The 14,772-nt window shown below is 37.5% G+C and overlaps 1 protein-coding gene across 6 annotated transcripts in view; it reads left to right on the forward strand.

Annotated features, from left to right (window-relative positions):
• Positions 1-14,772, forward strand: part of FRS2 (fibroblast growth factor receptor substrate 2) — a 112,602-nt gene that overhangs the window by 59,513 nt on the left and 38,317 nt on the right. For 3 of the 6 annotated variants that reach the window (XM_002823507.6, XM_063712190.1, XM_054527395.2), the window contains exons 2-3: positions 4,381-4,476; positions 5,504-5,546. The gene's annotated coding sequence lies outside the window, so the exon portion shown is untranslated. Of the gene's footprint in view, positions 1-4,380; positions 4,477-5,503; positions 5,547-11,381; positions 11,450-14,772 lie in introns of all 6 variants that reach the window. The other 3 variants (XM_009248017.4, XM_063712191.1, XM_054527396.2) reach the window with 3 other exon arrangements.

Raw genomic sequence — 14,772 nt, forward strand, 5'->3', positions numbered from 1 at the left:
AATTAGATGCTATTGAATATGAAGAACTAAAGCCAATTAGTGTTGTCTGATAATGTCAAGAATGTGTTCCACATGAGAGGATTTTTTAGAAAAAGAAAATTAGGAAAATTAATAAAACTAATAATTTTATTATAAATTCTAAAAATTACTTTAAAGATAATTTAACATATACATGTGTATGTATGTAGATAGATGAGAGAGAAAAATATTTCAGATAGTCAGAAAAGTGTAGAAACTGTTTTTTTTTTTTTTTTTTTTTTTTTTTTTGAGGCGGAGTCTCCGTCACCCAGGCTAGAGTGCAGTGTCACGATCTCGGCTCACTGCAACCTCCGCCTCCCAGGTTCGAGTGATTCTTCTGCCTCAGCCTCCTGAGTAGATGGGACTATAGGCGCGTGCCACCACGCCTGGCTAATTTTTTGTATTTTTAGTAGAGACAGGGTTTCACCATGTTATCCAGGATTGTCTTGATCTCCTGACCTCGTGATCCACCCGCCTCAGCCTCCCAAAGTGCTGGGATTACAGGCCTGAGCCACCGCGTCCGGCCAGTGCAGAAACTTTTGATGAACACCTGTGTGGCCACCCCATGGAACCCTGACATTTTTTCCCTGACTTTTCTAAGTGTATGGAATAACAATCAGTCATTTAAAGGTGATTTGAAAACCAATTATTTTGCTTTGCTCTGGCCAGCTTATTTTTACTCAATTCTTTTAGACCTAAGTGTGGCACATTCTTTGGATTCACCCCTTAATGCCCTTAATAATTCCGTAATGCCCAGGTTTACTCTTAATGTATAGCAGTGAATCTTTCTTCATTTGTCCTCTTGTCTGAAGCAAGAATGGAGCAAAGTTTTTTTTTTTTTTATGATTTTTTTTTTTTTTAAAGAGACAAGGTCTAGGTACATCGTCCAAGCTGGACTCTAACTTGTGGGCTCAAAGAATCCTCCTGCCTCAGCCTCCTGAGTAACTGGGATTCTTGTTGTGGGTTACCGTGCCTGGCTTTAAGCAAATTTTTACATAAACAGCCTGGATTTACATGTTATTCCTATGGCACGAATATGGGATTTGTCATTAATAACTGTATTCCAGTTTACTGCAGATTATAATAGTGAACAAGACAGACTGGGATTTGGAATCCTGAGGCTATCTCTGATTTAGACAAGTTAGGTAACCACTGTGTGCTTTAACCTTTTTGATTGGGAAATTCTGAGAATTAACTAATGTAAATATGGGGCACATAGAAGTTGCTCAATAAAAGTTTTTAATATTACTAGCTTTCTTTCAAGTGGTTGAACTTGCTAAAAGTCTGATTTCTAAATGAGTGGGAGCATTTCGGTACAAAAATATTCAAGGGTTCTCTCCAGCTTTCCAAACAAAGCAGATTTGAACATTAAATTTCATCATCTAACTTTTGGAACCCCCGCTAATTGTTTTCTTTGTACTCTTGGTTTATTTTTATACCTAAGGTCTGATAGGCACATAACACATGCTTTATGTACCTTAAAGTAAGTGAAAATAGATTGTTCAGATGAAAGGTATGTGGATAAGTCAGTTTTGCAGCAATTCTAGAGAACTCTTGCCAGAACTGTATCTTTGTTTTGGTTTTCAGGGACTGTTAAATGTGATCACTGAGTCAGACTTGCTGTTTTCTCTGTCCCCTGGCTATCTCTCTTAAGACCCTGAAGTTTGCCAGCCATAGAATGTTTAAAAGGCAGAGGAGGGCTTAGCCTAGGGGGAGTTTGTTTATTTAAAGAAAAAATAATTAAGTTTAAACATCCTACCATGTCATAGCTAGTTTAGTCATGTTAAGAGTTAGTGAGTTCTTTTGATTCTTTCCTGGTGGTCTTGATACCTAAAGGTAACAGATAAATTTGAAGCACTTAAACTTCGTGAGATTACCTGGAACCTTATAATATAATCCCAAACAGAAATCCCTAACAAAGTGGGAGGAAAGGGAATGCCATTTTTTTTTTTGCTGGTTTTTGTTTTTTAATGGGACTCTTTTAATTCAAATCTTCTACCACTCTGTTCTAGAGTTATGGTACAGATGATTTAAAAACAAAACAACAGTTTTAAAAAACCACACTGTAATAGATACATCTTCATTATTTCTTTGAAGTTGGGAACTTAAGAATCTTTTAAAAGGAACAGTGTAGCTCTACAGATGTTTAGACACAAAGAAAGATCTAAAAATTGATGATGTTATGTTTGAAGATTACCATCTCCCAAATTTATAATTTACTATTCCTTACAAAGTCTTTGCCAGATAAGGAAAACTAAGACAGCTATTTTGGGCTTGCCCAGGACACTAGGGCAGATTTCTTTGATGAGATGACTTACAAAAACAAAGTCCTAAAGGAAGAGGAGAAATAAGCCAGAGAGAGAGAGAGAGATCTCTTGTTACTGGCAGAGGGAAAAACAAGTCCTGAGATCCTGAAGTGAGAAGGTGCTTGATAAGTTTAAGGAAAGGAAAGAGGTTGGTATGGCTTGAATGGGATGAATAAGAGAGAGAGTGGTAGATGAGGTCAGAGAGATGGGGTAGGGGATAGCAGATCATGGTCTTTATGGGCCTTTGTAAGGAGTTTGGCTTTTAGACTACTGAGCTGGACTCAGTTGGAGGATTCGATTAGAAGAATGACATGATCTGACTTTCTTTTGAAAATGGCTAATCTCACTGACTTGTTGAGGTGAGCAAGAGAGAGACTGGGAGATCAGACAGGGAACTATTATACTAATGTGTATGCAAAATATTGTGGCTTGGACCATGCTAGTAAGAGTGGAAGTGGTAATAATATGAATATCTTTTGAAACTGGAGCTCCTAGGGTGAACACTACATGGGTAGTGACATTTTAAAATACTAGAAGGTAGGCTGGGCATGGTGGCTCATTCCTGTAATCCCAGCACTTTGGGAAGCTGAGGCAGGTGGATCACTTGAAGCCAGAAGTTTGAGACCAGCCTGGCGAACATGGTGAAACCTCGTCTCTACTAAAAATACAAAAATTAGCCAGACGTGGTGGCATGTGCCTGTAATCCCAGCTACTTGGGAGGCTAAGACAGAATCACTTGAACCTGGGAGGCAGAGGTTGCAGTGAGCCGAGATTGCATCACAACACTCCAGCCTAGGCGACAGAGTGAGATCCTGTCTCAAAAATAAATAAATAAATAAATAGTACTGGGAGGTTAAATATTTCATCAATTTAAGTTAAAAAAAATTCATCTGTTTATTAATCATTTCAGTAAATCCTTATGAACGCTTATAGCATGGAATTCATTGTTTTAGGTGCTTGAAAAATACCCGTAGGCTGGGTGTGGCAGCTCAAGCCTGTAATTACAGCACTTTGGGAGGCTGAGGCGGGCGGATCACCTGAGGTCAGGAGTTCAAGACCAGCCTGACCAACATGGTGAATCCCTGTCTCTACTAAAACTACAAAAATTAGCCAGGCGTGGTAGAGCGCACCGGTAGTCCCAACTGCTAGGCAGGCAGTTGGATTGCTTGAACCTGGGAGGCAGAGGTTGCAGTGAGCTGCGATCTCGTCATTGTACTCCAGCTTGGGCAACAGAGTGAGACTCCGTCTCAAAAGAAAAAAAACAAAAACCAGTAAATAAAACCAACAAAAATCCCTTCTGTGGTTTACATTCTAGTTATAGGGGGAAAGTTGACAATAAACAAAAATAATAATTGCTTATAACAATTAATGATAATTGCTTATAACAATGATAATAATTGTTTATAATAAATAAGCAATTTGTTGTATTCAGAATGTACTATATTAGGACTCCCATATATTTCTTTTTTCTTTTTTCGAGTCTGTAAATGGCACTCAGGAGTTGCAAGGTCCCACTGGGTGACAGGAATTGAGGACTGAAGAGTTCTGGTCCTGTGGGACAAATAGCCAGTTTTCTATCTCTCCCACCTCAGTCTCAGCTCTGTTAATAATGTTTTTTATGAGAAGGTTGCTCAAGAAGTGCTTTGAGGCTGGGCATGGTGGCTCACACCTGTAATCCTAGCACTTTGGGAGGCTGAGGTGGGAGGATTGCTTGAGTGCAGGGAGTTCAAGACTAGCCTGGGCAATGTAGTGAGACCCTGTCTCTGCAAATAATAATTTAAAAAATTGGCTGGCCATGGTGGCATGCACCTGTGGTCCCAGCTACTCAGAAGGCTGAGGTGGGAGGATCGCCTGAGCCCATGAGATTGAGGCTGCAGTGAGACGTGATGGTGCCACTGTGCTTCAGCCTGAGCGACAGAATAAGACCCTGTCTCAAAGGGGAAAAAAGTGCTTTGAGAGTTCTTTCTGGTCACTACAATTTAGATAATTATCCTTAAAGAGTTTTGTTATAATATATTCAAGAGTAACATTCTTAATAACTTAACCTATATTTCAGAAATGACCATTAAGAAGTAGATGCCCAGATGCAAAAGTGATGAAACAGTCCATTTGTCATAAAGTAAGATGCAGCTGTGGCGTGTCAACCAGCTTGGTAAGTGTGGCCAAATCTTTTTTTTTTTTTTTTAACTTCATAGTTATCTACTTTGAAAATCATTTAATTAAAAAATATGATAGACAGGCTGGGCATGGTGGCTCATAACCTGTAATCCCAACACTTTGAGAGGCCAAGGCAGGTGGATCACCTGAGGTCAGGAATTCAAGACCAGCCTGGCCAACATGGTGAAACCCTGTCCCTACTAAAAATATAAAAATTAGCCAGGGATGTTGGCATGCACGTGTAATTTCAGCTGCTTGGGAGGCTGAGGCATGAGAATCGCTTGAACCCAGGAGGTGGAGGCTGCAGTGAGCTGAGATTGCACCACTGCACTCCAGCCTGGGCAACAGAGTGAGATACTGTCTCAAAAAGAAAAAAAAAAAGGTAGACATTAAAGTTACCTTGTATTTTTGGTTTTACTTTGTAGTACAAATTCTACCATACAGCTCTAAGAAGTGTATTTCTGTGATGTATCTTACAGCGTAATTTTGATCATTATGCTTCTTGCGTATTTTTAAAAATTAAATTTGTTTCATATGTTTCTTCCTAGGATTAAAAGTATACCCTTCAGTATGAGGTTTCTTACTGGAGTGGTGAAAATATTCTGGAATTAGATGATGTGGTCATGGTTACAAAACTTTGTGAATATGTTTAAAAAAACACTGTTCAAAGAAATGTTTTTTACCTTATGTGAATTACACCGAAAAAAAAAAGTACCCTTCAGAACATCAAGTCTTAGGAAGAGTAAAATCTATTTGACTTAACAGCTGTTTTAGAATATAAAAATTGCCATATACCATCAGGTACCTAGCAAAATGACTTGATATTTAGCGAATAGAATAAGTATTTTTGTAATAAAAGTAATAAATTTTGTTATTAGAGACCAACTGTCTCTCAAGCTTTTTTAATATCAAATGTCATAGTATAATATTCTGAATGTACTCTGTTAGCATTTTGTAATTTTTCGTTTTTAATAGACTGTCTTGAAACTAACATTTCCACTTCCTACCTGAAATTTTTTTAGGAACAAAATTGTATCTGTTTTTCTCAGAAGAGAATTCCACAAGGTAAGAAATTGTAAATATAGTAATAAAACTAATATTGTTGAGTAAGGCTTAATTGCTCCTGATTTTTAAAAATTTGTTTCCATGTATTTATTTAATATCTTTTCTTTATTATAGGATTCTCACTCATTTATTAGCTACTGTTTTACTATGTCAGAATTTGCTAGCAAGACACAGATCGTCTTGTTTGAATTTAGGATAAAAGGGTATGATAAAAGTAGTCACCTTTAAAATTCAAATACTGCTTCTCATGGTCAGAGCTTATTGAGTGGGTTTATCCTTTTTAGGAAAAAAGTTCTTCCATTGGGGCTCATTAATCTTTTACTCAGTGGACATTGCCTACGTGACTTGGAGTAGAGGGTTCATAGAAGCTCTCTTAGGGGCTGGCAGATTTGTTTGTCTGTCTGGTAAGGGTTGCATCCTCCAGAGGGGAGGAATGCCGTGTCCTTGCATGGCGGAAGGTGGAGGGCAAGCAAAACTAATGCTGAGCAAAGCTTCTTTTATAAAGGCCTTAATTAGGTCATGAGGAAGGAGCCCTCATTACCTAGTCACCCCCTAAAGGTCCCATCTCTTAATACTATCACATTGGCCATTAAATTTCAGTATCTGAATTTTGGAAGGGACACATTCAAACGATAGCAGGAAGGGAATTCACACATTTGCTGAAAGTGAAGCCAAGATTAGGGCTTTTTAAAATAAGTATTTATTTATATATCAGCACTTAAGTATTTATAAGATCTTTGGTGGGAAGACCAGAAAGTACTGAAGTTGATATTGACTTGTTATTCTATTCATTGTTGAATATTCCCGCCATCCTTTTTAAAAACTAAGAGAATTATACATCAGGTAACATAGTCCCTTTCTCCAGTTTCTTTAATTTTGAGTCTTTTGTATGACATAGTAATTTTATTATTCTTACTTTGTTGTGTTACCACACTGCATAAATAGAATAGATAGTATTCTCATTTTACAAATGAGGAAACCAGTAGTAGGATTGGCTTTAGGTTCTTTTACTAATATTATACTGCCACCCTATCAGCTGATACTTTCCTATATATAAAAGGTATAATTACTAGGATAGTCTTAACTTGAAGGAAGTTGTTTCTAACCAGGAAGAACCTCATAGTCTGAGAAGTTTAAAAAACACACATATACAGACAAAAATATAAGCAATGAATACTGTAGGCCATAGTCAAAGGAACATTTATTAATATGGAATTGGTCCACCTCTGTTATATAGAAAAGTATTTCATAAGTATTTCCAAGTTAGAATGAATGCCATAAATTTAAGTCGTCTAGGTTTTTTTTTTTTTTGAGATGGCGTTTTGCTCTTGTTGCCCAGGCTGGAGTGCAATGGCGCGATCTCGGCTCACCACAGCCTCCGCCTCCTGGGTTCAAGTGATTTTTCTGCCTCAGCCTCCTGAGTAGCTGGGATTACCGGCACGCACCACCGTGCCTGGCTAGTTTTGTATTTTTAGTAGAGACGGGGTTTCTGCATGTTGGTCAGGCTGGTCTCAAACTCCCGACCTCAGGTGATCTGCCTGCCTTGGCCTCCCAAAGTGTTGGGATTACAGGTGTGAGCCACCGCGCCTGGCCATATTTCTAGTTTTGAGCATGCCTGTTTACTTAAAGGTTATGTGTCTAGTTTTGATGGGTGGGAAATTAGAATTTCATTGAGGGGATGAAATGAGCAATTTGATCTTGTGTTTTTCAGAATATAGTAATCCCCTCCCCGCCAAATTATTTGTTTGTAGTGTGAAAATCAGGTATACTGGGTTATAAACCAGTATCTTCCATCCTAAAAGGCTTAATTTGGTTCAGACACTGTTTTATTGTTAGAGGCAGAGATTTAGATTGTTTTTGAGGAATCCAGTGCTATTCTAGGTCATTTTAGGTCTGAAGGGTCTTCAGATATATAATAGTAACCACTTGGCTTACACCTAGCTTACATTTAAGCCTGTAGAAAGACTGAGAGAGATTTCACATGTAGGTGGTGGAATATGGAAATGCAGATTGATAGTCTACTTGGAGTTATGGGACTTTGAAGTTTAGCAGTGTTTTTGTTGTTCAAAAATACACTATGATATTAAAAAGATGTGGGTCTTCTGACCCTGATTTCTTATTGTGTATTAAGGCTTCAGATGTTACAGTTCATTTTAACTGAGGTTGAACGTAATACACAAAAATGTGGATTGTTTTATAGTATATAAAAGAACAGTTATTTTAGGTACCTTTTTGTTTCATGTTCCATTCTTAGAGTTCCTTATTAGCTGGCTTGATTTTATTTTTTCAGCTACGTGCTTTTAGATTAAAAAACAAAAAAACAAAATTCAGAATAGGTTGAAACTCAACACAAATTGCTGCCATGTAACAAAAGTGCTGATCAAGTTAAATCAACCCCTGTAATGTGTATTGAAAGGAAAACCTCTCCTCTCTCCCCCAATTTGAAGAACAAGCATTTTCCCTGCCAAAAAGTACTGACTTTAAATGGACCAGCTGTCCATATTAGGAGTACAGGGTTGCTAAGGTGACCATGGCTGTTTGGAGAAGAATGCAGCTGAGAGGGCAAGTTCTTGATGTGTGAGCTGAGGGAAGGAATGTGGTGTGATTAGGCATCATTCCTCCAAATCACATGCTCACAAAGTGCTGTGTGGGCAGCATGTAGAAACTACAAGTCTGAGCGCTGGAGCTTGTGTGTGGTTAAATGCATTTTGTTTTCATGTAAGCCACAGACTTACAGTTTAGATGAAAAAGGTCTGCCTTGTATGTATGTATGTGTTTGGGGTTAAAGTTGGGGATGGTGCTTTGATGGCAGATGAAATGGCAATGAATTTATTTTGCTTGATAGATACATATTTTTATTGTTTTTAAAATTATTTATCTTGGAATAAATGTCATCTTTCCAATTGATCCTTTTCAGTCATATATATACAGTATTAATAGTCCCAAGTAAATGATGTGTTCCTTGTAATTGTGTATTTCTTTGGCACTGTAATTTCAGAATGATTTGGAAATTCCTAAAAATGTGTTGTCTACTTGTTCCATTTCTTCTTTTTAAAAAACTGAGTGTTTTTTCCTCAAGGCATCCAAAGATAGGTTCTGGGCGTATCTGACAAATAAGTAGCCAATTTGGTAAAAATAATGATTCGAGGACAGTGAGAATGGTCAAACTAACATCCCATTTACCTGAGATGCTGTTAAGATTTTACTATGGGCACCATTACTAATACTTGAAATGAGATCTAGATATAGGCGTTGATGTAGATACTTAAATGAAATGTGTTATTTTTGTTTTTTTATCCTTTTTTTGTTAATCCCTACAGTGATGTGCTGATCTTAAATGAGGGCATAAATGTGATGTATTTAAGATGTGAAGTAGCTTGAACAGTAGCAGCCCTGTATTACATGAGCATCATATTATTTTTCATAATCAGATAGTCTCTTTGCTTTGAAATGATTGCTGTTTAAGTGATTAATTTATAAAATATGGAGGGAAATGAAAGGATTAAAATAATTTGACCTCTTGGGCTCAAGCAATCCTCCCACCTAAAATATGGCTATTTTTTATAAATGTTCCATGTGTATTTAGAAAGAATGCAACTTTTTCAGTTATTAAGTACAGTGTTATATTTATGTCTAAGAACTTGTTAATTGTTCTCTTCATATCTTCTCTGTCTTGGTTTTGTTTTGGATTCAGGTTTAGTTTTATTTGGGGACTGATTTATGAGTTTCTGTAGTAAGAAAGACCTGGTAATTAATGTCGCTCACCATGGCTATTGATTTGTCAGTTTCTCCTTATAGGTGTGTTAATTTTTGCTTTATTTATTTTGAATGTATGCTATTAAGTACATTAATAATAAGCCAAAATAATGAAACAATTTAGAATTAGAATTGTTTTATCTTTTTGTTGAATTGAATTTTTATCATTATGAAAGGGCCCTCTATCTAAACACATTTTTAGCCTTATAATTTTTTTTAATTGTTATTATTGCTGTTTTCTTGGATTAATATAGCTAGTGTAGTTTTCTTTTGGTTACTGTAGTATTTTCATTCTTTTTTTTTTTTTTGAGACGAAGTCTCACTCTGTTGCCCAGGCTGGAGTGTAGTGGTGCTATCTCAGCTCACTGCAACCTCCATCTCCTGGGTTCAAGGAATTCTCGTGCCTCAACCTTCTGAGTCGCTGGGATTACATGCATGCACCACCATGCCTGGCTAATTTCTGTTTTTTTAGTGGAGATGGGGTTTCCCATGTTGGCCAGGCCAGTCTCGAATTCCTGACCTCAGGTGATCGCCCGCCTCAGCCTCCCAAAGTGCCGGGATTACAGGCGTGAGCCACCGCACCCAGCCAGTATTTTCCTTCTTTAGTTTTTCATGTATTTTGGTTGGAGTTTTGTAAATAGAATAAGGTTGAGTTTTATTTTTGTTCTGAATGACAATCTTTATTTTTTAACTGGAGAATTTTAGTCAGTTGTGTTACTGATAGATTTAGGTTTTTTTTTTTTTAATTTTTTTTTTCTTTTTTGAGACAAGATCTCGCTCTGTTGCCCAGGCTGGAGTGCAGTGGCACGATCCTCTAGCCTTGATCTGCTGGGCTCAACGATCCTCCCACCTCAGCCTCTCAAGTAGCTGGGACCACAGGCATGTGCTACTGTGCTGGGCTGATTTTTTAGATTTTTAGAGATGTTATCCCACTATGTTGCTTAAGTTGGACTTGAATTCCTGAACTCAAGTGTTCCTCCTGCCTCAGCCTCCCAAAGTGTTGGAATTACAGATGTAAGCCACCATGCCCAGCTCTGATTTACATGTATTTGTGTCCCCTTCTGTGGTTTTTCTATTTATCCAATTCTTCCTCTCATTCTTGCCAGTCTTTTGTGTTGAGTTAGGCATATATATTTGTTTCATTCCATCTCCTCTCCATACCTTGCATGCATGTATACTTGTTTATAATTAATATATTATTTATTCTTTTAGTGGTTGCTCTGGCTATTTTAACATGCTTTTCTTAGGAAAGTCCAAATTAATCAGTATCTTTAACCTATTCCTGAATAATGTAGTAACTTAGCATGCTCTGGTTGTCCTCCTCCCAACCTGTAACACTGTTGTCTGTTATCTTAGTTTTGGCATATTCTTCTTATGCATACATACAGAATTTTAGACAATTTACTGTTCTAGGTAGTAAACCTTTGTTTAAATTTATTTACCCAATTACTGTTTTCTTGGCTCATTGTTCCTTTTTGGATCTGAGACCTTTCTTCTATGATAATCTTTTTTCTACCTGAAGTACGTTCTTTAGAATTTCCTTTAGTGAAGATCCTTTGGTGAAAAGACACTTTTTTCTTTGTTGAAAGATGTCTTTATTTCATCTTCATTCTTGAAAGGTAGTTTCTCTGTGTGTAGAATTCTGTTTTCTCATCATATTGAAGACATTATTCCAGTACTTTGACTGCCAGTATTGCTGTTGAGAAGTCTTAATTGCCCTTCCTTTGTAAGTAATAACCCTTTTATTTGGCTGTCTTAAGCCTCTTTTTTTCCTTCCCATTTAGTGTTTTGCAGTTTTGTATAATGTATTGAGGTGTTATTTTTTTCATTCCATCATTTTATTTTTTGTAATCCCACTTGGGATTCTTTGGGCTTCCTGGATCTGAGGATAATAATGATGTCTTTGAATAATTGTGGAAAATTCGTAACCAGTATCTCTTTGAATAGTGCCTCTTATTTTCTCCTTCTATAACTCTAATTAGATGTATAGTCTATTTTTCATGTTACTTATGCCTTTTTATCCTTTTTCGTCTCCACAAACTCATTTAAGAGCTGGCTTATAGTTATAAATTCTTGCAGGAGATTTTCTTCTTTCTACCAGCATCAAGATCAAGCAGGCAAGTTTACTTGCTGTCATCTTCTATAAGGTAGGTTTACTGCTCATTCATTTGTACTTTGTGGATTTGGGGATTTGCAGCTGTATGCAAGGCAGTCTTGATCTATATAGTCTGTCTCCCACAGTCTGCAGTTTTCTAAGCAGCATTATGAAATTACCTTAAAGTCAAGAGCCACCTTTCGTAGCTTTTTACATTTGTGCCAAAGTAGGAAAATGTTTAATAATAACATTAAAATATATATATAAAGCATTGCAGATTCTAGCAGTAGAGCCAGTCTGGACATCTAACCTACCATGTTGCTAGAAATAGAATTCCTTGATCCATTTCAAATAACATACAACTTATGTAAGGTTTGTATGAGAAACAATACAGAATTCTAATCAGCAGTCTCCCATTAACAAAAAAAAGGCCCTCGCCTTAAGTTCGGTAAATTCATGCCTTTTTATATGTTTAAGCTAAAATAAAATGATTCATGTCTTTTTATATGTTTAAGCTAAAATAAAATGTTTAAGGTAAGGGGTGTGTGTGGGGGTGGTATGTGTGTTTTAATTTCCTGCCTTATCCAACTAACTTCATGTCCATTTGAATTAAAATGGATTCTACTGAACTTCCTCTTTTATTCCTGACATTATACATTTGTCACCTTTTTCTCTTTGCAACAAAAATGGCATGTGTTAAGTTTATATTTTTAAAAATTTAGGTTCCCTTATATTATTCAGATGCATTATTTTCAAAACACATTCATAAAAAGTGATAATACCCTATCTGTAATTGTATTAATCTTTCAACTTCATAGTCTTAGTCTATTCTCCATGAGTTTATTTCTATATTTTTTTATGCAAATTCTCCACAAAATAACATAACATTTAGTTACACAGAGGCCCTCCTAGATGCAATGACACCCCGGTAGCAAGAGCACACCAAGAACCCAAATCTTGGTTTCTAATACAAGTTGATTATCCTTATCCTTATCCTAAATGCTTGGGATCAGATGTGTTTTGGATTTCAAGGTTTTTGTTTTGTTTTGTTTTGTTTTGAGACGGTTGCCCAGGCTGGAGTGCAGTGGCACGATCTCAGCTCACTGCAACCTCTGCCTCCTGGGTTCAAGTGATTCTCCTGCCTCAGCCTCCCGAGTAGCTGGAATTACAGGCACACATCACCATGCCTGGCTAATTTTTTGTATTTTTAGTAGAGATGGGGGTTTCACCATGCTGGCCAGGCTGGTCTTGAACTCCTGGCCTCTTGATCTGCCCACCTTGGCCTCCCAAAGTGCTGGGATTACAGCTGTGAGCACTGTGCCCAGTTGGATTTCAGGGGGTTTTTTGGATTTCAAAGTATTTGCATATACATAATGAGGTATCTTGGGGATGGGACTCAAGTCTAAACACAAAATTTATGTTTCATATATGCCTTTACACATAGCCTAAAGGTGATTTATACAATATTTTAAATAATTTTGTGCACGCATCATATGAGGTCAGGTGTGAAATTTTCCACCTGTGGTGTCATGTTGGTGCTCAAAAATTCTCAGAATTTTCCAATTAGGTATGCTGAATCTGTACCCTTCTCCTTTGAAAAGGACCAGGTTTCCTTGGAGAAATGGCTTAATCTAGGACTAGAGCAAGAAATAGACAAGATCCACTTTGGGAGGCCAAGGCAGGCAAATCATGAGGTCAGGAGCTCGAGACCAGCCTGGCCAACATGGTGAAACCCCGTCTTTACTAAAAATACAAAAAATTAGCTGGGCAGGGTGGCGGGCGCCTGTAATCCTAGCTACTCGGGAGGCTGAGGCAGGAGAATCACTTGAACCCAGGAGGCGGAGGTTGCAGTGAGCTGAGATTGTGCCACTGCACTACAGCCTGGGCGACAGTGCAAGACTCCGTCTCAAAAAAATAAAAATAAATGCCGGGCATGGTGGCTAACGCCTGTAATCCCAGCACTTTGGGAGGCTGAGGCGGGTGGATCATGAGGTCAGGAGATTGAGACCATCCTGGCTAACACAGTGAAACCCCGTCTCTACTGAAAATGCAAAAAATTAGCTGGGTGTGGTGGTGCGCGCCTGTAGTCCCAGCTACTAGGGAGGCTGAGGCAGGAGAGTGACGTGAACCCAGGAGGCAGAGCTTGCAGTGAGCCGAGATGGCTCCACTGCACTCCAGCCTGGATGACAGAGCGAGACTCCGTCTCAAAAAAAATAAATAAAATTTAAAAAAATTTAAAAAATAAAAAAATAGACAAGATCAGCTTAGAACATCTTGTAGTGCCAAAAAAAAAAAAAAAGTAAAGAAAGGGCTTTAACAAAAAACCCACAAAATGGGACTATGTCAAAGGGGCATAGGAGTCACCTAAAAGAGCTAACAGTGATCAAAGTTGGAATAATTTGAACAAGAAAATAAGTAAAGTATAAAGTAGTATTGAATTATAACTGAGTATAAAATAAATATCCACGGGCTGATACTGGTATGAATAAATGATTGAATAAATAAGTAAATGGAGAAGAGACAAATCTGTACAGAAGAACTCCAAATAATGTATGTCAATACTCCACTTTCATCATGGTGAAACACAATTCCCTAATCCTTAAGTGTGGGCTGTGCATGCCTTCCTTCCAAGAAAGACAGTACTTCCAAGAAGTGCAGAAGAGTTCGGGGAGAAGTAACTTCACAGTGGAGAAACCTGACAGCCAGGTGGGTTGTCAGGGGTAACATCAACAGTGATAAGTCATGTTGATAGTGTGTTTCAAGGGCTATGTTGTGATAAAAATGGCACTTTATCTCTGTGATCCTCCTCCCCAAATCCCATACTCCCAGTCTAATTATGAGAAAAGCATCAAATTCCAAGAGAGGAGAGGCATTCTACAAAATACTTTACCAGTGCTCCCGAAAATGGTCAGGATTATCAAAAACAAGAAAAATCTAAAAAACCATTACTGCCAAGAGGATCCTTAAGAGACATGATGACTGAATGTAATGAAGTTTGTTTTTTAAAAAAAAAAAACACAAAAGTGAGTCCCTCAAGAATTTTTTTAAACCTAGAAGTCACATACTTTGCAACTTTTATTTGATTTTAGATCGCATCCCGCTCTTGAATGCATATTTCCCCTGGAGCAACCCACGTTTTAAAAAATTTAGTAAAGGAGAATATCAGATAACCAGTTCTTACAAACAGGCCCAACATTTATTATGTAGCATTTGCTGCCATCTGAAGGCCTATTCACACAAATGGTAGAAAGTTGTGTTTATTAAAATCTTAACTTCTTTAATATTTCAAATTTTTAAACTTCAGGGTAAACAAAATTCTTATGAAAATACTGACACTATACCTTAGAATGTATAATTTACCTGAAGGAAGTGTGT

The sequence above is a fragment of the Pongo abelii genome, chromosome 10, assembly GCF_028885655.2.
Source record: "Pongo abelii isolate AG06213 chromosome 10, NHGRI_mPonAbe1-v2.0_pri, whole genome shotgun sequence".
In the NCBI taxonomy this organism is placed as follows: domain Eukaryota; kingdom Metazoa; phylum Chordata; class Mammalia; order Primates; family Hominidae; genus Pongo; species Pongo abelii.